General features: G+C 38.7%; 1 pseudogene; it reads right to left on the bottom strand.

Moving 5' to 3' along the window:
* Positions 1 to 24737: 24737 nt before the first annotated feature.
* LOC114513600 lies at positions 24738 to 24860 on the bottom strand (annotated as a pseudogene).
* Between the last annotated feature and the right edge of the window lie 223 nt (positions 24861 to 25083).

Genomic DNA, 25083 nt, shown 5'->3' with positions numbered 1-25083 from the left:
CTCTAAAATCAGTAAATAAAAATTAAAAAAATAAAATCATTTAAAAAATTTCCCCTAAATGTAAGTTGTTTTTGTTTTTTTTTTTAAATCAAAAAGGTTAAAGAAATCTGTGCCAGATACCTGTGTACTTCTCCAGATCTATCTTCCACCCCTTTCTACTTGGCTCTTCGCCCCAGGGCAAGTGCTCCTAGGTCCTCTGACTTCCTGTGTTCAACCTTAAGAGGAAATGGAAAGGAAGGAGGAGAAAGAGGTGAGAATATTTATCCTCTCTCCTCTCAGGGGAGCCTGCATTCTATTAGTGGGTTCTGTTACCTTTATCTCCTGTATTTTGGGGAGGCCAGAGTGATAGTTGTTCTGCTATTGCTAGTCCTAGTTTCTCTTCCGTCTCCTGTGGCATCTGTAGAACTCACCTCCCAAATTTGTACTTATTTCATTTATAAATAACCCCCCTCCAGATTTCTCTAATTTGAGTTTGCCATCTCTTTATATTGGGACCGTGGCTGGTGAACTGTCATTGTTATTCCTGTCTGTCATAGTCCTAGAGGTAGTGACAGTGCTATTTCAGTGCGGTGCATCCTTCCAGACGTTTTCTCTATATAGAGTGGCTCTCAAGTAAACGAATATATTTAACATACAAAGGATCATATTGTGCTTCCTTTCTGTTTTTTGTCATAATATATTCTGACCATCTTTCTACCTCAGCATAATCTACCTCATTCTTAATAGCTAGCTGTGCAGTATTCCATTGTATTTGATATGGACTTACCACAATTTAACCAGTTCCTTATGTATTTAACATGACATTTTAAATTACATACTGCATTTCCATTAGTACTTAGATGTATTTGTATATCCTGTTTTGTTCTATTGATCTGTCTGTATTCTGGCACCAACATTGCATGTTTTACTTATTGTAGTTTTATACAGGTAAATGCTTGATAGGACAAATTCTTGTAGTTTTTCTTATTTTGAAAAGGACTTGGCTTTTATTACATACTTTCCCCCCACTTCTAGATAAAAGTTTAAGTTTTTGTCCGAATTAAAAAAAAAAACAAAAAAACAAAGAAACAAGCCCTGGCTGGCGTAGCTCAGTGGATTCAGTGTGGGCTGCGAACCAAAGTGTCGCAGGTTCGATTTCCCAAGCCAGGGTACATGCCTGGATTGCAGGCCATAAACCCCAGCAACCGCACATTGATATTTCTCTCTCTCTCTCCCTCTCTCTCTCTCTCCCTCCCTCTCTCTCTCTCTCTCTCTCCTTCTCTATCCTTCCCTTCCCTTCCCTCTCTAAAAATAAATAAAATATTTTTTAAAATCTATAAAAAACAAAACAAAAAAACCCCAAAAACCTCCTCCTCCCAAAAAACCGCACTGCTACACCGATTGGAAATACATTAAATTTATTAAGTTGATATCTTCATACTGTATCTATTCATGTATCACATGACTTCTTTCTCCTTACTCTCTTTTTATGTGTGACAGTATATGGCTTAGTGAAGTTTTGTGGTTTAATTAACATTTGTTAATTCCATAGTATTTTACATTTTTGTTTTTGACAATGGATTTTTTTTAAACTTTATTTTATTCAAAGACTTTATTTATTTTTTAGAGGTGGGGAAGGGGGAGAGGGAGAGAAACATTGTTGTTCAGGAAAAACATTTATCAGTTGCCTTTCAGTTGTCTCTCACACTTCCCCAACTAAACAACTGGCCTGTAACCCAGGCCTGTGCCCTGCACAGGAATTGAACTGGTGACCTTCTGGTTCGCAGGTATGTGCTCACCCCACTGAGCCACACCAGCCAGGGCAATGGGGTGTTTGTTCTTTTTCTTTCCTTCTTTTTTCTTTTCTTTTCTTTTCTTTTCTTTTCTTTTCTTCTCTTCTCTTCTCTTCTCTTCTCTTCTCTTCTCTTCTCTTCTCTTCTCTTCTCTTTTCTTTCTTTTCTTTTCTTTTCTTTCTTTCTTTCTTTCTTTCTTTCTTTCTTTCTTTCTATCTTACTTTTGGGGTTTTGTCAATGTTAGGAAAAGCTGATTTTTATAAATTTATTTACAGACCTGCCTATTTCCTGAGCTTTGTCATTCTAATAATTTTACATAGATTTATTTGGTGGGTATTTCAACTGAACAAATTTTGCTAATTTAGACTCCTTTTCAGTATTTTCCTATGTTATTTTTCTTTGGTATTTCATTGGCTAGACAATAACATTCAGAAAAATGTCATATATTCAACTTTAGTCTAATGAGGCTGCCTCAGGTGCACTTCACAGTTTGTTGTGGGGTTGTTTGGCTATGGGTCTCAAACCTAACAAGTTACAGAAGTATTTTTATTTATTAAGCTTTTTTGTCTTTTAGAAAGGATAAGTTTGTCAGATGCCTTTAAACATGATTATGTACCCTTAGAGATTATTTCTTTTGACCTGCTTATGTGCTGAATTATATTAATCAACTTCTAGCATGGAATTATCCCTGCATTCCTGGAAGAACCCTCATAGCTTTGGACTGATCTGTTAGTATTCAGGGCCTTGGTGTATGTTCACAAGTGGAGACCTGTAATTTTACTTTCTTCTGCCATACTTGATACCAGGATTTTGGTATCATGGAAAAGTAATCTTTTTTGGGTGGAGGAGCAGTAACCATTTGTTTCTATTTTGTTTTTAGTTCATTCTATTCATTTTTCTTCATTTTGCAGGGGGGCATGAATTAGATTTTTTAAAGAAAATTAAATTCTGTATGGCTTAAATTATTTTAAAAAACCTATACAATTATGTTCTCATTACAAAAATGCACATTGGAAAAATTCGAACATTACAGAAATATGTATCAGAAAATAAAAGTCCCTTTATTTGAATTCTTAAGAGACCAGTGAAAAGAGGTTGCTATGTAAACTCATGTGGGCTTTTTTCTTTTACTCTGCACACACACACACACACACACATGCATTTATAAAAAGTGGGTCCATATTATACTACATACTGTTTTGAAACTTGCTTTTTTCCACTTTGTATCTGGGTCTCTTTCCAAGTCAGTATTTATAGATCTAGTTATTTTTTAAAACCTTTATTTGAAATATGATATATGTATAGAATCATGCACATCTTGTAAGTTTGCAGCTCAGTTAATCATAATGTGAACATACAGTATAACCAATAGATCAAGAAATAATAATAATGCAAGTACCCAGAAGCTTCCCATTGTACTCTCTACCCCATTCTTTTTTAAAATTAATAGTCTTATTGACCTGTAACTCACATTTCATACAGTTTACTCATAGAAAGTATATAGTTGACTGGCTTCTGGTATTCTGTTGTATTCACAGTTGTGCAGCCATCACAACTATCAAATTCCAGAATCTTTTCATTGTCCCCTGCAAAGAATACTTAATACTTGTACCCATTGGTGGTCACTCATTTCCTTCTACCTAAATTCTAGGCATCAGTGATTTAATTTCTGTCACTACAGATTTACCTATTTATTCTGGACCATTTGTGTGAGTAGAATCATGTAATATATAGTCTTTTACGACTGGCTTCTTTTATTTGGCATAATGTTTTTAGGTTCACCTATGTTGTAACATATTAGTACTTAATTCCTTTTTATGGTCAAATAATATTCATTTATGAATATACTACATTTTATTTATCCATCTGTCAATTAGTGGACTTTGCATTGCATCCACTATTGGACCATTATGAATAATGCTATGGATATTTGTGTACTAGATTTTGTGTGGACTTATGTTTACATTTCTCTTAGATGCACTCACCCAACGCCCACACGAGTGGAATTTTTGAGGAACTGCCAAACTGTTTTCTAAGGTGATTGTACCATTCATTTTACATTTCCACCAGCAATTTACGAGAGTCCTAATTTCTCCACATTCTTATTAAATACTTAGTATCTATCTTTTTGTCTATAGCCATCCTACTGGGGGTGCTTTGGTAGTCCATTGTGGTTTTGATTTGCTTTTCCCTAATGGCTAATGATACTGAGCATCTTTTCATGTGTTACTGGTCCATGTGGATTTTAAAAAGACTTCTCTCTAATAGAGGCAGACCTAAATAATATTTTTGTGACCTCATAATTTATAGACAAACATTTTAGTACACCTGTATTTCTTTCTCCTTTCCTTTTTTTGTGAATATAACATGGAGTTTTTAAAATTTATTATTTTTATAAATTACATATTCTTTTGAGGATTTAAAAAAATGTCATGCAGTTATGTAGCCACATTTACAAGTTCTGTAGATTTGTTTGTATTTTAAATTGTTTTGCTGTTGCTTTCCATTCTTAGGTATACAATAAATGTAAATCAATTCATTGGACGAGCACTACAATTTTCAGGACATGTTTCCACAGACTCTGTATAGGAGTGTTACCAGTTCACAGTCTGTGTGCCCAGCACTCTGAAAGGCCAAAACTCACAACGTCAGAATTTGCAGTATGATTGAGAAGGCACCAAGTAAGAAGATAGGAGTCCCAGTGGTTCCTCAAATCCATTTTAAGGAAATACAGGGTTCAGGCTTCTTTTATGTCAAGGAAGGAAAAATGGGAGGAGCTGTTTGTGTAAAAACTCAGCCCCAAGCAGAAACTATTGTCCTGAAAGCCATGGAAACAACACAGGCTGGAACAAGATGGAGTCAGAGAGCCTGAGCATTTCACCGTGACAGGAGTACATGAGTAGATGATCTATATGGCTGGTAAACCTGACTCGAACATTTCAGAGGTGTGGTTAAGGTTTGCATTTCATTGACATAATGTAGAGCTTTGTTTGATTTTAACTCATCAGGAGTTTCCAGGTGACTCCTGAACTAACTTTCAGTCAGTTACCCTTCCAGGGAGAACAGCCTGAGGTAGGGAGTTTGCAGAGAAAAATGATGTAGTCTGTTTCTTGGTGATCCGAGAGATGAATAGGAAAACCAGTTGTACAGACTGGAGAGCATGGTTCCATCATTTGGGAGAATCACTTAATTCCAGAGCAGTGAACCTACTTGCCTTTGTTCCTGTACAGTAGATACATACCTTCATATGTACCACTGTTCCCTCCATAGCTCCTTCTCTGAGTTATTACAGTGATTTTTGTTCAGTGGACTTTGCTTTACCCAAAAGGCAAACAGTTTATATTGAAAACTGAATGGAAATATTCCTTGAGGATTCTATAGGAGATGGCTTCTAGGATGATAGTATTGTGAGTTTCCAACTCCTAGTGGCTAGTGCTGAATTTCAGGGGCCCAGAAACTGGACTTTTATTGCATGGCTATGGGTGGTCAGACCCACACTGTCTAAAAAACAGAAGGTTTGAATCCAAACTGAAAGTGCCAGCTCAATAATTTTTAATGTGAAAGGGCCTCTTTTTCTGTTTTTAGTCCTCACCTGAGGATATGTTTATTAATTTTAGAGGGGAAAGGAGAGGGAGTGGAAGGGATGTAGGGATGGGGAGAGAGAGCAAGAAACATGAATAGGTCGCCTCCTACAGGCACCTCGACCAGATATCAAACATGTAACCCAGGTATGTGCCCTGACGGAAGATTGAACCCATAACCTTTTGATATAAGGGACGACACTCCAACCAACAGAGCCACCCAGCCAGGGACGAAAGGGCCTTTTAATGACTTAAATGCAGCAAATAAACGTGAGTGTTTACTGTTGCCAGGCCTGCTTACTAGGTGTATAGTAGTAAACAAAAACTGGTAAAACCTCTGTTCTTTTGAAGCTCACATTCTGATGATGTGAGTTAGACAATAACTAATAAATATGTAATGTGTCATAAAAATGGTAAATGCTAATAGAGAGTAGGATAAGGAATGAGAAGCAAAGAATGAAAGGCATCGGTTGTCTTTAAATCCACTGGTCAGAGAAGACCTCTGGGCCGTGGGGTTGAGCTGAGACCTGAAGCACTGTGTGAGTGCAGGAGCCCTGAGGCCGAAGTGTGCTGGCAGTGTTCAGGGAGCGGGAGGGAGTTTGGAGTGGCTAGAGAGTACTGTGACAGGAAGCAGGATGGTGACCTTCTAGGCCGTTATAAAGACTTTCTCTGACTTTTGCTGTGAGATGAGATCACTGAGTAGAGAAGTGATGATGTGATGTAATAACTTCCATTCCCACTATGCCTGCTATACTGAGAATGGGCTGTAGGAGGGTAAGGGTGGAGGTAAGAAAAGTGGTTATGAGGCTCTTTTGGGGGAGTAGATGAGGCGGAAGAAACAGGTCAGAAGCTAAGTCAGAAACAGGCTGTTTGGTGTACACTGTATCGGTCCCTCATCAGCCCTCATCAGCTTGACTCCTACTTCCTGAGACTGCACTTGCCAAGGTCATCAATGGCAGTGAATTACCAAACCAGGAGACACTCAGACCACTTTTCCCTGCATGTCTTACCACAGTTCTCCATAAAATTTACCCTCTTTCTTGAATCCCTATCCCTTGGCTTTTGTAATCTCATAATCCTGGTTTTCCTCATGCTTTTGTGTGTACTTTTTGTTTGTTTGCCTCATTCCCCATTACTACAGCTTTGCGTTGCTCAGGGTTTGGCCCTGTACCCATCTCTTTTCTGTGTTCTCTTTCTTGATGATATCATTTGTTCCCAAGGATTTTAAATATTATTTATATGCTGGGAGTTTCTAATTTTATATATATAAACATTTTATTTATTTATTTATTTATAGTCAGAGGGGAAAGGAGGGAGAAAGAAAGGGAGAGAAACATCAATGTTTGGTTGTCTCTCACATGCCCCACGTTTGGGGACCTGGCCCACAACCCAGGCATGTGTCATGACTGGGAATCGAACTAGTGACCCTTTGGTTTGCAGGCCAGCCCTCAATCCACTGAGCCACACCAGCCGGGGCCCCAGTATTGCATTTTACAGGGAGCTCATATTTACATGTCAAAAACTAAAATGTTTACCCAGCCTAAACTGGTGATAACTGTCCCATTCACTTCCTTCTCTTAGTCTTTCCCATTAGATAATGACATCCAGTTGCTTAATCCTGGAACCTAGGAGTCATTGTTGACACCTGTGTTTTTTCCCCCTACATCCTTCACTTAGTCCTTTTCAGAAACTTTGCTCCAAAATATATCTTGTATCGTTCCATTCCATGTCTTTCCATGGGTACCATCTCATCTCTCCCCCTGAACTATCACTCTATCCTTTCAACTGATCACACTTCTCTGGCTTCCCTCCGATTTTTTCTGCACAGCAGTTAGAGAGCTTTTAAAAGAATGGGTCACGTGGCTACTTAAAACCATTCATTGACTTTCTGTTGCACTTGTGCTTATCTCGTTTTTTCTTTCCCCACCTCTCATAATGTGTTCCTGTATAGGCTACTCACTGTGCCCTTTGGGTGCTATGCTCCTATTCCTCCATTAGCTCTTAACTTTCTGCTGAGGCTTTTCTTGGCTACCCTTTCTAAAGGAATTTCTAACTGTCTGCTCTCCTGTTGCACTTCATTTTGTCCTTTGTAGAACTTACCACAATTCACAATTACTCATTCGTAGATTTACATATGTGTCCCTGACATTTGTCTCTCGAGGTCTGGAAGGACAGGTGAGTCTGTCCTTTGCCAGAAAAGTCTGGTCTTGATTGTAGTTGATCAGAAAGAAAGTGCATTTGGCCCTGATCCATGTGGCTCAGTGGGTTGGGTGTTGTCCCGCAAAGTGCAAGGTCTCCAGCTCGATTCCCAGTCAGGACACATGCCTGGGTTGCAGGCCTGGTCCCTGGTTGGGGAGCGTGGGAGAGGCAACCACACATTGATGTTTGTCTCCCTATCTTTCTTCCTCTCTTTCCCTCTCTAAAAATAAATAAAGTCTTTTTAAAAAGAAAATGCATTCAGAAGAGGCTGCAAATAATTTTTTACTTTGTCTTGGGTGAGTTCCCAGAAGCCCATTCCCCTTTGATCTTTCTTCTTCCTTTTCTTTATCCCTTTCCTTTTGATTCTGATAACCTTCCTTTTGCCCAAGACTGGGAAGATCTTTGACAGTTTATGTTCAAGGCCAGGTTGACTTGTTCCTGACTTCATCCAGTTAGGTAGTTTTTAGTCATCCTATTCTTCAAAACTGAACATTTATTTGCAGGACACATCAAGATCTCTCTCTTATTTGACCATTTCTTTTAATATAACTTTGATGTCATCCTAACGTACCTTCTTCTGACAAAAATTGGCATTGGGAAGAACAGAGGGAGTGAAGGGGACTGGGGTCCACCTGTTCTGCTTCCCTTCCTTTTAAATTGTCTTTTCTACTAGAGTACAAGCAGCATGAGGCAATAATCTGTTTCCTGTGTTTGCACAATATCATGATTTACCTGGCACCTGTATAGTGCCTGGCACTTAGTACCTGCTCAGAACATATGCATGGAATGGAATTGGAGCACAAGCAGGTAGCTCATCTGACAATTTCATCTAAGTGATGGTGGGGGTGGGGCTTGATGAAAAATCTGTTCATCTCAGCAGTAAATGCCCCTAGATTCCAGAATATCTGTGTGTATATTTTTGTCTCTCCTCTGGGTATAGCTCAAGTTTGGTCTCGGAAACAGCTTCTCATTGCTGATTGCAACCTTCTGGTGGTTCTTTGCTTCTTGTATGTGCTCAGGTCACTGATTAAGCTTGTTGCTTCTTCTAGTCCAGTAAGTATTCCTGGGCCTAGAAAAAACCCGTTTCCTACGACTGTGTTTTGATTTACTTTACTCTCCAAATTAAAGTTGTTGGAGTGGGGAGTGGGGTGGTGTACACCAGGCACTTGCATGCACACGCGTGCGCACACACACTGTTGTCACTCCATTTATTCCAATATGTATGTGTATATAATAGCTTCACTAAGCCAGTTTAGATAAAAGTTCTTTTTCTACCTGCCTCTGAATTTCCTGTTTAGTTGCTTAAATTTTGGATTAGGTTAGCTTCTTCCTTAGGGTCACTTCTGCTGGGGAAGTACCTAAACCATCAGTTTTGCAAACTGAGAACAACTTATTTTTAATATTGTACTATCTTTTTTTTTGTTTGCTTAGACACCTATATGGAGTTGTGAAGAAGGTGTGTGGATAATTAATTCTCTCTGTTTATATCAAACAATTGTGCTGTGCCTGTAAATGAGAGAATTGGAATTTCTAGTATATTTATTGGTCATTACTGTTTTTAATCTTCAGTGTCATCTTGTAGTTAGCTGATCATGGTTTGAAGAAACCAGAAGAAGCCCTGGCCAGGTAGCTCAGTTGTTTAGAACATCCTCCTGATATGCCAAAGTTGTGGGTTCAATCCCTGGTCAGGGCACATACAATAATTAACCAGTGATTGCATCAGTAAATGGAGCAACAAATTCATTTTCTCTCTCTCTCCTTCCCTCTCTCCCTCTGACCCCCTCCATCCCTCTCTCTCACTAAAATCAGTGAATAGAAATTAAAAATAAAAAGAAACTGCAGGAAAAATTTTAAAATTACATTTGTGGTCTCTAATTGGAAGCACTGATTTTGGCCCTGAGTATGGTTTTCAGATATAAAGAGGTATGATTTTGGTGAATGAATTTAATTCTCTGCCTTTCAAGATCTGAAAAATAGGGGGAAGGGCCTATTTTTTTTTTGGTATGTTCTCTCTAAAGTGTCAGATAGCAATAGCTCCAAAATACATGGGTATAAAACAGCATTTGTGCTGATGTTACCAATCACTATAGAGAATCTTGTGTTCACAGGTTTCCAAACTAAATATTCCTTTCTCCATCTTGGTGGAGGGAAAACATTAAAATTCATTCTTAGCATTGTACATGGTAGTAGGTGATGAATATGAAAATAAAAATTTCTAAAATTGACACCTCTAAAGTGAGCAGTATTTAGTTGTGGTGGAAAGAAAGAATTTCTGGGTAAGCAACGTACAGTTGTAGAGTTCATGTTTTATGTGGCCTGTATATGTTGGAGCATGTTCTCTCTCTCATCACACTTCTCAGTCACTCTTGCACTCTCTTCCTGTCAGGCATTCAGGGTATTAAATATAAAGGAATTCCTTTTTTTGGAAAACACTTAAAGGGATTTGTGACTGAAGCTTATAATGTCACAATAACGGGTTAATTCTCAAAATACTAAATACTTAAAAGTACCAAAATGAGGGTAATCTCCCGTCACTGATGTTTGACAGAGAGATGTTGGTGTTCATTTTTTTAAAGATTTTATTTATTTATTTTTAGAGAGGGAAGGGGGAGAGAGAGAGAGACAGACAGACGGACAGACACACACACACACACACACACACACACACACACACACACATCAATGTGCGGTTGCTGGGGGCCATGGCCTGCATCCCAGGCATGTGCCCTGACTGGGAATCAAACCTGCGATACTTTGGTTCACAGCCCACGCTCAATCCACGGAGCTACGCCAGCCGGGGCTTTGGTGTTCATTTTTTTGACAAATAAGTTAATACCTTAATACAGGTTAGTAAATTTAACCCTAAGAGGTGGTAGTACTAATTAAAATAAAATACTTTCAGGGAGGGGTTATTGCTAGTTCATGGATGCTGGCAGGCCCTTGATCTCATGGATTCCCCCATCATGTTTCTCTCTACCCCTCCCCCCATCTTTCTATTTTAGATGAAAGACAATCTTGCTTTCTTGATGCTCTCTGGTTAGGAGATCAAATGTGGAGATATGTTGATTGGAAGGTATAGTGGACTTGTCTCCCCATCTTGCAACGGGGTGAGAGGGGAGCACTTCTGGTCTGTTAGGATTATCATTGTATTGAGGTTCTGCATTCCAGAAGGCTTGCTGTGTTTGAAGAGTGATTCCATAACCTTTGTTGTTGAGCATGCTGCAGCCAGCAGTGAGCTGCCTTGCCTGAAAACTCTGTTTTACTAAAAGCAGTGATTCTGATCTGATAAGCCATAGATCTTCTTTCCTAACACATGTGTGTATGCACATGCACACAGAATATTGTGTACAGTTTAATGAGTTCACAGACCTCCTGAAGTCCATTGATAAATTTTTTTTAGGGCTGGTGGACTGCAATTTGAGGGTTTATGCCTTAAAGATTCACATCAACAAGGCTTATTATAAAATTTGTACATGAAAACTTTAAAGTTATTCTGAACAAAGGCTTCTAAACTATCTTAGTATCTGCCTGTTTGCAGACTTCCAAAATCTTATGGTGGGAGTAGGGCACTTTTGAAAGGATAGATGCCTGTTATTGTCTTACTGCCCAGAAGAAAAGAGTTAAAAGTTAACAGATCAATTGCCAATTAAATGGTTTAAATTCCGTCAGAGAGAGTCTGATTAAGCATGCCCTGTCCTGACCAGTGTGGCTCAGTGGGTTGGGCATCGCCCTGCAAAGTGAATATCACTGGTTCGATTCCAGGTCAGGGCACACTGCCTGGGCTGCTGACAGGTCCCTGGTTGGGCGCATGCAAGAGGCAACCTATCCATGTTTCTCTCCCTCTCTTTCTCCCTCCCTTTCTCCCTCCCTTGTTCTCTCTGTAAAAATAAATTCTATTTTTTAAAAATAAAGTATGTCCTACTGTAAACTGTTATCTGCTATGTGTGGTTCTGCAACATAGTTTTATCAGTGTTTGGTTTAAATGTGAATAATTCCTGTGAGTCCATTGCTTTCATGTTCTGGAGGAAAGCCAGCACCCATGGTAAAGCTAATCCTACCTTAACTAACACAGGTTCATCTAGCGGAAATCAGATTTCATTGTCTTATTTCTGGAAGGACCAGTGTCCATTAGTTTAAAGAATTTGTGGAAAATTTGGCTTAATGGTTTCACCATCTTACCTCTTATTGTATGATAATCTTCCAGGATGTGAGTGTTGATGTAAGTAATGCAAAAAGCATTTGAACTTGAAACCAGCAGTTCTGACTATTAATCTCTTTTCTGCCACTAAATAGCCCTTTGACATTGGATGGGTCACTTATCTCAAAAGCAAGGAGGTTGGCCTCTCACTAAGATTCTTTATAATTCTAAAACAAATCCACTATTAAATAGGTCAGCACAGTGGTCAACACAATCCAGTGTGTTGGTCTTCACACCTGGCACAATGTGGGATATAGCAATTCTGGAACTGAGGAGGTTGGGCATCTGAGCTAGCCAGAACAGAGAAGCAGTGGGCATTCATTATACTCAGTTCAGTAGTCTGAGAGCTAAATTACAGGAAGAGGCCAAGAGAGACACTCAGCCCAGGAGAGGAGGCAGTTTCACTGGCACAGTCAGACAGAGCCTAGATCATTGGTGGCAAAAACCAAGAAACACATTCAGCAGCAAGCCGTTAGAATTTGATAATTGATGTTAATAATGATTATCATGAAAATTTTTAAATTACTTTGTATTGAATGTTTTATAAAGCAGAGGAGTGCATATTTTGGAGTGCAATAAATATAGTTGAAATAAAAATTATTTGTTGGATTAGCTGTTATCAGGAAAATTCATCCAGCAGTGGTCTGAGGCCCAGGCCCGCTGGCAAGACCAAACCCCACTGCATTTTATTTTGTTTGTGGTTTTGTATAGGCTGAACTTTTGTGTTGGGTTAAGCTCAGGGCCTCTGTAAAAGAGGTTATTTTTTCTTTGCAAAATAACACCCTCCTCCAGCCATGCACAAATGTTAGATACATGCCTGGTGATGCTGAGAAAAGAAGCATTTCAGCACTACAGTTACAGAACTTATGCTATCAGGGGGAAAAGAGATGCCTTCAGAGAAAATAAAAATGTAAAAGACCCTATAGAAATTCAGACCCTACTGAATAAAGCCAAAAGAGAACTGGGTATGATTTGTTGACAGGTCCACATTGGCTCATCATTTGGTTTAACTGACTAGCGCATCATTGAGAACCAAGAGAAACCCAACTGAAGGACTGCCACCACCAGCAATTGTGGACTACCTTCAGCATCTATTCTGTGCTTGGGGTGGGGGTTACTAACAGACCATGTGTGGTCTCTTGCATCATCTTAAATTAGCTTCTTGCTCAGCTTGCCATGTAGGAACTGATAAATTGAGTGAGGTTTCCATTGTGCTGTGGCCCTGGTGAAAAAGGGTGGCTGTTTCTCCTTGGATCAGGTGTTAGAATTAAGTGCTGGAGTTCACTCAAAATAATGTAATGTATTATTTTGTCTCCTCCCCACCCCACCCTTCTTTAGTAACTCATCACTGCTTGTATAGAGCATCTCCAGACTTTATTTCTTGGTCCTTGACAATAAACAAAATTGCCTCAAAAAAAAAAAAAAGTCACCCAGAGCTTCTATTCCCTACTGATGCTAGAAAAATTAAAAATCACTGTGCTAAATTTTCTGTGATCTGGTCAAATGGCAATTTAGGAAAGAAAAATAAAGGATTAATGAAAACAAGTGCAGTTTTAAACTGAATTCTGTGCTCCTTAGCTTCCTTCTTCTGGAGATAGTTGACAGTTGATTCCTTTGTCAAGTTGTGCATACTGTTAAAGAAGCAAAACCTTCTTAAATTGAGATCAAGTACAGTACTGTGTTGCAGTTACTCTAGTTCATTTCTGTATACATGTGGGAGTTGAATACTGATACATTTGAATACTGATTTTTCAAATTTGTAACTAATAAGGTTTAGTTGGATACAACACAAAGGTTTTTGTTAACTAGCATAAATATGTAATCTTGGAAATCAGCTATCTAGTTACAGGATTTAAAATTAATGTATAATTGATACTTGTATTGTTCATAAAATATTTTCTCACCTTTTAAAAGTACCTGAAGAAACACAATATTTGTGCAATACTGATTTATGAAATCTTTTCTAGGGCTTAAAAGTGTATGAAATGTATACAGTGTTTATAACATTGTAGGCACAATTTTAATATTTGTTCTGGAAAATTTAAAACATGTACAAATGTAGAGAGACTGAAATAATTAACCCCTGTGTGCCCATCACCTGGGTTCAAAAAGTTACCAACTGGGACAATTTTATTTCATGTACATTTTTACTTATTTTTCCCATACTTATGTTGGATTATTTTTGAAGCAGTTCCCAATCTTGGGTAGTCATGACACTCTCATGCCACCCGGTGGCAGCATATCATAGTTTGAAAGTTATTAAGGCCTTTGAAAATATAATTAAAAATAAAGGAGGAGAAATAGGGAGTTACTGCTCACTGGTTTAGGGTTTCTTCAGGTAATGAGAAAGTTTTAGAAAATAGATAGTGGTGATGATTGCACAATATTGTGAATATAATTAATGCCTCTAAATTATACACTTAGAAATGGCAGAAATGGTAAATTGTATGTGCTGCACGTTTTTCCACAATAAAAAAATACAAAAAAATGGGACAACCTTATGACAGTATATGACAGCATATAAATACATGTGGAGATTCAGTAGTATTCTTGTGAAAAGAATTAATGTATTTTTCATACTATCTTTTCTGGGGGGAAGAATACCTAGATCAGTCTTTAAGTCAGTGAGCTTCAAAAATTGCTTTGAGCAGCAAAGCTGTGATACATAAAACATTGAGTTGGAACTCCTTGGATGTAGCAAGGGGTCTACAAAGCTTCTTTCATCTGTTGAGCAACATCCCCTGCTTCCACTCCATAGTACAGCCCCTAAATGTTTTAAACTATGGCCAATTATCTGAGCAGTTCCTTCAGACACCAAAAAGCTATTCATCAGAGTTACAAGCTGTTATGGAAGAGATCCAAGTATCAGTTGGGTGTTATAACTGATTTATTGTTCAGGTCTGTTTTTGACCTGAGATAATCGTATACTCAATTTTTATTTGGGGGAGGATACAGGCCCTTTCTAGAGAACATTGCATATTACAAGAAAACATGCTTAGTGTTCTAAATGCTCCGAGTTCAGAGCTGGAAGGGATCTTACATTATTTAGTTTATCTTTTTAAAGATGTGAAAGCTGAGTTCCAGAGAGATTGGCTCGAGAGACTGCCATGCAGCTGGTCAGTCAGCGGCAGGGCTGTACGGTTCCTTCCATCCCACCACCACTTCACCTGTGGCAGAGGTCCATCAAGGAAGGAAACGGCTCACCGCACATGCCTCGGGACAGGAACAGCATTCATTCTGCTCCCCCCGCCCCCCGGGGTTCTTTTACCTGATCATTGTGAGGTTCGGTTATCAAAACCAACCTTTGGAGACCAGAAAAGTAAATCAACTACAGTATGCAACTCTGAAAAAGTCTCCTTGGAAAGGTTTTGCTACATTTGATCATTTCATTTTGCATTTGCACAATACTTTGATGTGATTTATTACCATGAACACAAATCTTATAGTTGGCAGGGATATGGTTGGGGGTAGTAGATTACTGGCTTTGGCCTTAAGACCTATTCTGCCCTTGCTCTGCCATTAACTTTCTTTTAAAAGTTTTATTTTTCTTTTATTGATTCCAGAGAAAGGAAAAGGGAGGGAGAAAGGGAGAGAAACAGCCAATGTGAGAGTCATTAATCAGTTGCCTCTTGCAGGTGCCTAAAGTAGGGACCGAACCTGCAACCTGGGCATAGCACCCTGACCAGGATTTGAACCTATGACCTTTTGGTTAGTGGGATGACGCCCAACCAACTGAACCACACCAGCCAGTGCTGCCATTAACTTTCTTTATATCCCGGGCAAGTCACTTCCTCTCAGTGCACCTCAGTTTCCATTTTTTTTTAATTTATTGATTTTAGAGGTAAAGGGAAAGGGAAGGGAGGGAAAGAAACATTGATTTGTTATTCCACTTATTTATGTATTCATTGGTTGATTCTTGTATGCCCTGACCTGGGATAAAACTTGCATCCTTATCCTTGGTGGACTGGGCCAACACTCAAACCAGCTAAGCAATCTGGCCAGGGTCTCAGTGGACCTTAGTTTTATGCTACAGTGTAAGTAGATAGAGGTAGATTTGATGAGTTTTAAGGGTTCCTTTCAACACGGCCAACCAGAGCTGTTGGGCTGTACGTAGGCTTCAGAATTGGCAGTAAGAATCACCTTCTTCCATGCTTTTAAGTATAAAGAATTCACCAGGTGGAAACTGCCACTATGAGTTGCCCGTGATAGTAGTTAGCCTGCAGTGCATACTACTAACACAAATAGAAGTTCGCATGAGTAAATTTTTATTTAGGTCTCTTAATACAGTTAATACATTTTTTGAGTGTTGAAATCTCAAGCTTCCTCTTGGCCTGGATCCTAAGGTCATTTGGATTTGAAAAGAAAATAACAAATGGTAGTTGGCAAGACCATTTCCTTTCTGTGTTTATATTTCTGTGACTTACTCAGTAGTTATTTTGAATACTGAGTATGCTAAGAGGGCTCGGGAATTCTGAGTCTGTAAAAAAACTTTCATTTTCTTTGCTTCTTTGGAGGCTTATTCCTTCCCATAGTTATTTATTTATTTTTTACATTGCGGTCTAGCCATAATTTATTTTTAAAATGTTTTTTATTTTTAAAAACTTTTAAACTACAGTTTACTTTCACACAGTTATTTATTTTAGCAGGTCATTTTTACTAAATATTTACTAACTTCACATACCAAATACCCACACATCTAGGGCTTGAGTGTAGTTATTTACTGTTAATTTAGAATCCTTCAGAGATAAGAGAATTTTAGTTAGAAATTCGTGAGTATCCTGTCTTTCCATTTAGAAGTATTTTTTTAACACCTGTGTCCCCAGCCCTGTGCTGGGCTTGGTATATCAAAATATGTAAGTCGTGGATTCTGATCTGAAGCAGCTCTTGGTGTAGAAAGAGAAGCAAAGCATTGCACGATGTGACATAATGCAGAGGCCTGTGGCCACATGAACGAAGCATGTCTGAATCATGCTGTGCAGACATGCTGATGAGACCGGAGTCAAAATTTCTAGCTACACTTAATCACAAGAGATAAATGAGTCTAATTTGGTGTGTATTTAAACGTACACAATTTTTAGTGTTTCATTTAAAATTTTTATTGATTTATTTTAGAGAGAGAGAGAGGTTGATTAATTTGTTGTTCTACTTATTTGAGCATTTATTGGTTGATTCTTGCATGTGCCCTGACTGGGTATCAAACCTGCAACCTTGGCATATCGGGATGACGTTCTAACAAATGGGGCTTCCTGGCCCGGGCCTCCGTTATTATTTTAATACAAAGAAACAGTTGTTTCCAAACTATTTCCTTATCCCAAATTTTCTTTCCATGAATCACAGGGGAGAAAAAAAGTGTTTCATGTGAACTGTTGTATGAATTCATATTGTCCTTAGCTTTTGGAGATTGTTGGGCAAATCCTCACTGTGTTTATGAACCCTTTATATTAATTCTTTGCCCTTAAACTCTCCAGGAACAGAAAATAACTCTCCATGTGATAAAAATCAGTGCGACATTGCCAGAGTCTGTACTTGAAGGGCCAGAAGTGCTGCCTGGAGGTTGTTAGCATAGTGAGAACTTGGACAGGGCTAACCCACGGCATGAGCAGAGGCCCAGATGTGCGTGTGGACCACAGACAACGGCATGAGTGTTTTAAGCACACTACAAAGCTTGGTAGGGTTTCTTGTGCAAGAGCCAAAACTTTGGGAGACGGCAGAGAAGGAAGACAAGGACTGGGTTAGAGCAGAATGAGTGTGAGAGAATGAGACAATTCAAGTCCTAAATGTTACACTGTGTGGGTTGGTTCTTGTGTTCCACCTCAAGGTGAAGTGTTTCAAGCCTGGATAAGAGTAGAAACAGAAAATTACAGTACATTTTTCCTAGTTATTTTGTTACTGTCAGTGTTTAGCTAGATATTGAGAAAGGGAGCAAAACAGACTAGACATTGAGTTTAATAAACGCAGAAGCAGGAGCCTGTTTGCTTCACCAGGAAGCTACAGCTTTTTACACTCCAGAGGATCATAGCTCTACTCCAGCCAAGGGGATTAACATCCTTCCTTCCCTCCTCCAATACCGGTACCAGGTTGTTGGGGGGTTTAGAGGGAGGTGCTGGACTATAGAGGCCTGTCGATCTAGCTGTGGGATGGACCCTATCCAAAGCTCGTAAAAACTTGGAAAGTTGATGGGTCACTTTGAGAAAGCACCCAGTCCTCCCAAACCCAAGCTTCTAATAATCACCCCAGGGGAACAAAGAAGCGCTCGCTCTCTCTCTCTCTCTCTCTGTCTCGCTTATGACCCACACTCGCACAGTGCTGCACTCATATGTTCTCTTCATGGCCTCCAGGAGGGAGCCTGAACACCAAAGCACAGCAGTGGACTACAGCTGGAAACATACACTAAGCTAGCTGGGATGCTGGACTGAACTAGACTTTAATATGGAGCATAAATGCTGGGCAGTGGCCTTCATCCTGGCCCTATTAGACAAGACTGGACTTTTTCCATGGTGAGATAGGTAGAGATGGGGCATTGGGATGCCAGGAAGGAAATCCCCTTAATTGTACATCATCAATAAACCATACCACAGAGCCCCATCCTCCCATGCGGGTCTTAGGAAATTCTTTTCCTCGTGACACCGCACAGACTCATTTTCCATAGATAACAATTTCAGGTGATGTGTTGAAGTTGTGAGTTGTTTCTGTAAAGGAAGGTGGTCACTGTTGTTTTGTTGTTTTTGACACTCCTTGAGGTCAGCTGACACTCTGAAGTACTAAGGCAGAAACCTGCCTTAAGGAGTTGTAGCCTGGCTTTCGGAGAGCCACATGCCTCCTTGTTTGGAAGAGTCTTTCACTAGCTGGTTCTCGCTCCCTCATACTCTCCAGGTCCTTTCGGTTTGTGGTTTGACTCCCTTGTTTTAGCATGGGTTATCTACTTACACTGCCTCTCATCTTGACTCCATGATTTATTTGTAAGCGTCTCTGTAACAGTGTTGTAGGTTCCATTGCTTTGATTTGTATGGCAACCAGTTATGTAATATCAGATTGAGTAGGGTCTGACAAGGGATTTTTTTAAATTTGTAAAACTGTTAACGTGAAGAAGAATGGAACAAATGATAATTAAAGTCTATCTCATTATGCAATTAACAAATAACTAATTAGAAAGAAAAAAATGCTGAAAACATATTGCCTCAAAATTCAGGACATTTGGCCATGAAATCTACTTAGTGTGTCTATTGTCTGTTTCCCTAACCATGCTCAATTTCTCTGTCATGTTTAGATTTTCTCAAAAAGCATTTCATGATTAACTTCTTCCCACCTGGATTTTTTCTATTCTTTGTTTCTAATATTTGGTGTTTCTTGTTGTCTTTGTGTTCCTGAGTCATATCAATTGTGTGTACTCTCTGTCATTCTAGGGTGAAAGCATCACGTCATAACATCCTGTACTGTGATAAGAAAGAGAAAGAGTGAGGTGGTCCACTGTTGTGGATGCTGAACCCTAGTGGGGCACCATGTGTCCTGGGTTGGCTAGTGTAGCCTAGGAGATCTGAACCTTTGTGGTCTGTGAAGAATTTGCTGGGTTCTGGAGGGGTAATGGATGAACTAATTGATAACTGGCTTGAGCAAAGTCTTTGGTAAGATATCGGTAGTAATGAGACCAGGGCAGATTGTATATGATTTTGAATGTCTGATTGAGAAATTTGACTGTTTTTAATCTTGCAAGTAGCAGACAGCAATTGTTGGTTCCTGTGTAGGGAAATGATAATGTTAAAGTGAAGTATTAGGAAAGAGTTATGAGTTGATGCTTTAATTATTATAAATTCATAAAAGAATGTTATAATTAGTGTTTGAGGACAGGCTAACATCCAGTGGTATGTATAATAGGCTAAATCTAATGTTCACTGTAAATCAGTGTGGAGGTACAAATGATTTAATACTCTAGGAAATAATATGTGTTGAAGTCAGTCATTTCCAAAGTAGCTCTGATTGCTTTGAACTGAAGACCACTTCCTAGGCTAATTTAAATGGACCTGAAGTCATCCTTGAGCAAAGTATTAACTTCTCAAAGCAAGCCTTTTTGAAGGAGGTATACAAGTTTTTATGGAAATGTTTATGAATGTGTTAGCCCTTTTGAAATGTCTGGTAAAATTAAATGAGATGAGAAAAGTAGTTTTGGGATTCATCATAGGTGATGTAGTTCAGTATTAAGAATTATTTGGCAGAGTAATTTAGTAACCCCGAACAGGTTAAAAGCCTGCAAAATGAAATTACATAAATGATATCTTTACTTATCATCCACCTGACAGTCATGGAGGGGTTGGCTGTATTGCATATAGCTGGTAGGCACAGTAAGTGCCTACCAGCATGGGCAAAGACCATTTTATAACCTCAAGAGTACAGTTCAAAATAGAGAATGCTGCTCTTCATACCTTGAGCTTTTTCATTCTCATCATTTCTTCTACCACCTTCTCCCCTCTACACACCAGCACTCCAGGCCTTTACCCCCTAGCCACTGTCGTGGTTAAAGCAGCCATTCCCAGCTTTGCCTTGACTGTGTTAGATTGGCCAGCAGATGGAACCAAAAATAAGTCTGTTTGTGGGATTTTCAAGACTGTCAGGCCATGAGCCATTTCAGGAAAAAAAGTTTTTGATAGGAAGGTTAAATCAGTATCTGATATTATAGAAAAGTGCTTTGTGAGTAGTTTTCACTTTAATTACACAAGTAATACCTTTTTCCTTTTGTTATTAGTTTTTAATTATATACATAGTGTTTATAGAAGATGCATAAGGGGACTAAAGGGTAATGGAAAAAATGCAATAAAGATTAAATTTAAAAATATGCAAACAGTATAAAATATATAAACATACCTTCAGTGCCATTGTCCTTTTCAGGGATAATTTCTGTTAATAATATATTGCCAGATAAATTGGACTTTATTATATTTTATCTGTTGTTCAGCTTGCTTTTTTTTTTTTTTTTTTGCTTAACAATACACCTGGGTAGCCTTTCCATTGTCAGTAACTTTCAGGAGGGCTCTTTAGTAGGTGTAGATCATAGGAAGGGATAATGATTTACTTAACCCTTTCTTACTGATGGGTACTGATACTACCTTCCCAGTTACAGAGTATGCCAGGTGACTTTTGGAGGGATAGAGAAAGAAGGTTGGTACTGTTAACTTTTTCTATTGCCATGTGATAAGAATAAACACTAGTCCTTTTTTTGTGCCACACACAGTGCTAAATTCTTTATATATGTCATATGTACTTTGCAACAACCTATGTCAGGTGTTAACATCCCTTCCCAGATAAGGAAAAATTGAGGCTCATTTGCCTAAGGTCTCACAAGGAAGAACAAGGATTAAAACCCTTGCTTGTCTCATGGCAAGATCTTGTTTCTTTTCCACTTCATATTTCTAGATGTAAATACATTATTAGCAGATAAATGTTTTTTTTTCTGCCAGTGATGATGTTAGAATTAGCATGAATATAATTTTTGTGTTCTGTAAAAATTCACTCCTGTTGACTTGTCGTCTGTAGTGATCAGTGGCCATCCTCCCACCCCCTTGCTTTTTATGCATAGCTCCATTCTGCATAGATTTAAAATATAGCAATATGAAGTAGCCCCTCTGGCTCATTTTACTTCCATTTCTTCTAGTTTTTTGTGGTTTAGAGAGTATTTGATTAGAGAGTATGTCTGTGTAGCGGTATTCAAGGCTGAGAGAAATTTGTAATAACTCTTCAGCTTCTAATGACCGTAATGTAAAACTTCTTACCTTCTTGTTGCTTTGCTGTCCCCCAGACTTGTAGCACTCTAAGGTAGCAGAAGAGAGGGAGGGCATCTCCACCCAAACAGGAGAAGATTTTTTCTTCCACTTGGGAATAGCCAGTGCCAGTTGGCCCTTCTCCTCCCCCCACCTTCTTTGGCTTTGTGGAAGTAGATGTATCCGAGAATAAGTGCTTTCCTGCTCTGAGTCTTTTGTTCAGCTCAGTGAAAGTTCTACTCTGGACTGAACCTCTTCCTAAATGTCCTGAAACTCTTCCTGTTGTATATATTGGGATAAAGTGAGGAGGTAGGAATCCTAGACACTTTGTTTTAGATTGGTGAATTTTAATTTTTTGAGAAACAGACTACTTCGAGGATCACCTTGCACTCACCTGCATTGCCTTTGCACTTACAGTCAGAAGTAAACTATCTTGAACAAGTTATTTTAGGGTGGTTCTCTGGTATTTAGACTTTGTTTCCCTTCCTAGGTTGAAATTGCTGCTTTTGTCCTCCCAGTACCAGGATCAGTCTGTCAGCTAGGAGCATTGATTGGCTTATCACTCAACAGGTGATAAGTGAACACTTTTTTAGAGTGTTTCCATTAGGAAGCTTTGAGTTCAGGTGAAAAGGATTAATTACTTAGATGGAGGATAAACATTTAACAGACAAGGTTGTGTGAATAATTTTACGTGAGATACTTGTCACAGTAACTGACCAAAGCATAGGTAGATTTTTCTCTGAGTTGATTTTACTTACTGGTATTTATATGATAGTAAGAATAGCCCATGAAGCCTCATATTCCTGACCTGCTCTGCTAAAATGCCGGGAGAGGGAGGGAAGGGCTGGCCACCTGCCATTATGGCCTGAGTGGCCTTGTTAAGTAGGCACTCTTATCCTCTTTGCTTCTGAAGTGTTAATCTGCTTGGGGCCGGGAAAGAGGGAAAAGGAAGGGCCTGACCTTCTGCTTCTCTGTTGCTAGAAAACTGCTCCCCCCCCCCCCCCCCCGCCCCCCCTAGAACTAGCAAGTCAGGAAACCGTTTTCAAAGATTACTGGCCCAGGTTGCCATGGCAAGGCTAAAAGATGGATGATTATCTATTTTATATTATTTATTCTTATATTTATATTTTTTAGTGCTAATCTTATTGTGACTAGTCCTTGCTGTTGTAAATTAGAATATTTTCCACACATAATGTAAGGAAAAACTGGACATAAATGAATCCAACATGAAATCCAGAATATGCTTGCTATATAAATCTATCGTTACTATCTTAATATAATGGGTGGCCATCTTTCAGAAAAGGAGCTGGCTGGTTTAGCTTTTTCAAAACTGTATTGAGATCTTTTTTTATTTGGATTACTAGTTCAATGTCAGCTTACCCATCAGGATCATTTGTCTTCCCCAGGTACTTTTTAATGCATGTTCCCGATATCTAATTTAATTTTTTATTTTTTAAAAGATTTTATTTATTTTTAGAGAGATGGGAAGAGAGGGAGAAAGAGAGGAAGAGAAACCTTATGTGTGAGAGAAACATTGATGGTTACCTCTTGCATTGTCTCCAACTGTGGACCTAGACCAAAACCTAGGCCTGTGCCCTGACCAGGAATTGAACTGGGGACCTTACAGTTCACAGGCTGGCACTGAATCCACTGAGCCACACCATCCAGGATGCCAATATTTTACTGATATTTTTTAATCCACTTTTTACATTTTTGGCACCTCCCTCACGAAAACAAAACACCCTGCTACTGCTTTGGAGTGATAAAAACCTAATTCCAATGGAAGACTCGTGTGTAAAACTTTAGTACACATTTATGACTGTACATGCAGAGGCTATCCTTAGCATTAGGAGCTGACAGCATTGTATTGGGAGCTTAACATTTAAATGAATTATTTTGCCACTTTAAAGCAGGCGATAGTTTTTGGGAATTAAATGTATGAGCCCTGGTAGATAAGAAAACACACAATTGCAAAGAACCAGATTATACTATTTGCTGCCTAGAAACTCCACTCGATAAGTTCAAGGCATCAACAGTTGTGTTCAAACATTTAAGAGCCAGAACTGAGCATCAACTATTGTCTAGTTTTCAAATTCAGTTTCTCCCTCTAGAGTCTAAATGATGGTCTGTTATCCAAGTAGCAACTATATAGACTACACAGAATAATATAAATTATTAGAGAAATTTTGTTCCACTCACTTTTTACTTTTGTTATGGAAAGCAATTAATTCTAAGGTACAAGTCACACCTCACTTAAGAATTATGACTTTGGTATTTGCCTCACATTTTCAACTTGCTAACTTCAAGTGTATCTAAGAATCTGCCTCATTTTATAACCACTGTAATTTACAGCAGGTCTCATCTCTTTCTAAAATTTATTTTTTTTGAATAGGTAATAACATTCACATGGTTCAAAGTTCAAAGCATAAAAAAAGCATATAGTGAAAAGATTTTGACACCTGTCCTCTAGCCTCCTAGCTCTTCCTAAGCCCAGAGGCACTCAGTGCAATCAATTTCTACACATCTATACTACCCCAAGCCCATTGCATTTTCCCTGAACATTATATAGTGGAGCACATTCTTGATCGGTGCACAGAGAACTTCCTTTTTTTCCTCCTTACAGTTGCAGAGTGTTCCCTTATTGATGGATGTTTAAACTAAGCTTTCACTCATTCTGTTGACCAACTATGGAGCACCTGCTTTATGCCAGGCACTGTTCTTTGCACTTAGGATAACAATGTATAAAGCAGGGGGATTTCCTGCCTTGTGGAGCCAATTCTGATCTCAGGGGACATACAGTAAAATATGATGCATAATTTGTACATATATCAATTTGCTTGAGTGAAGATATACTTACAAAATGAACTCAGAATTAGAATGTCTAGTTTAAAAGGCGTCTCTTTTTTCATCAGGGTAGGTAGCTGCCCAGTTGCTCTTCTTCGGTGTACTAGTTTACATATCTACTATTAGCAGTGTTTGAATGCCTGTTTTTTCATACCTCTTCCAACACAGTGTGTTATCAGACTTTTTGATTTTTACCAACCTGATGCAGAAGAAAGGCATGTCAGTGGAACATTTATTTGCATGTTTCTTTGGAGAACAGCTTACCATTTGTATGTTTTGAAAAGGAATTTTATTTCCTGAGACTCTTGTCTATTATTTTCATTGAGATTTTATTATTTTTAGGGGGTCATTTATTTATGTCTGTATGTATTTATTTATTACTACCCAGACTGTGCTCTCTCCCTCTTACAACCACTGTGTGTTGTAATCTCTTCTGAAGGAAGAGAAGAACGATCATTGATGGCTATTGGCAGTTGCAAAAGCAACACCAAAAGCCAGCTTCACACTCAGGATAGAGGGGTTCTTTAAAAGTTACTAATTTGTACTACATTTTAATTGCTTGCTTGCTTGATTGATTGATTCATTAATTTTAGACCCTGGAAATGTGAGGATTTTTTTTCTTAAGCCTCTTAATGTTGTTGAATGGAGTGTTATATGTTAATATCAATGTTGTAACTGTACTAGAAATTATAGCAGTAATTTAAATTCTCATTTATCATTTAGGGAATATATTTAGAGAT

This window comes from Phyllostomus discolor, chromosome 3 (assembly GCF_004126475.2).
Source record: "Phyllostomus discolor isolate MPI-MPIP mPhyDis1 chromosome 3, mPhyDis1.pri.v3, whole genome shotgun sequence".
Taxonomy (NCBI): Eukaryota; Metazoa; Chordata; class Mammalia; order Chiroptera; family Phyllostomidae; genus Phyllostomus; species Phyllostomus discolor.
The sequence above is the reverse complement of the archived record's forward strand: the minus strand, read 5'-3'. Positions and strand labels throughout refer to the sequence as shown.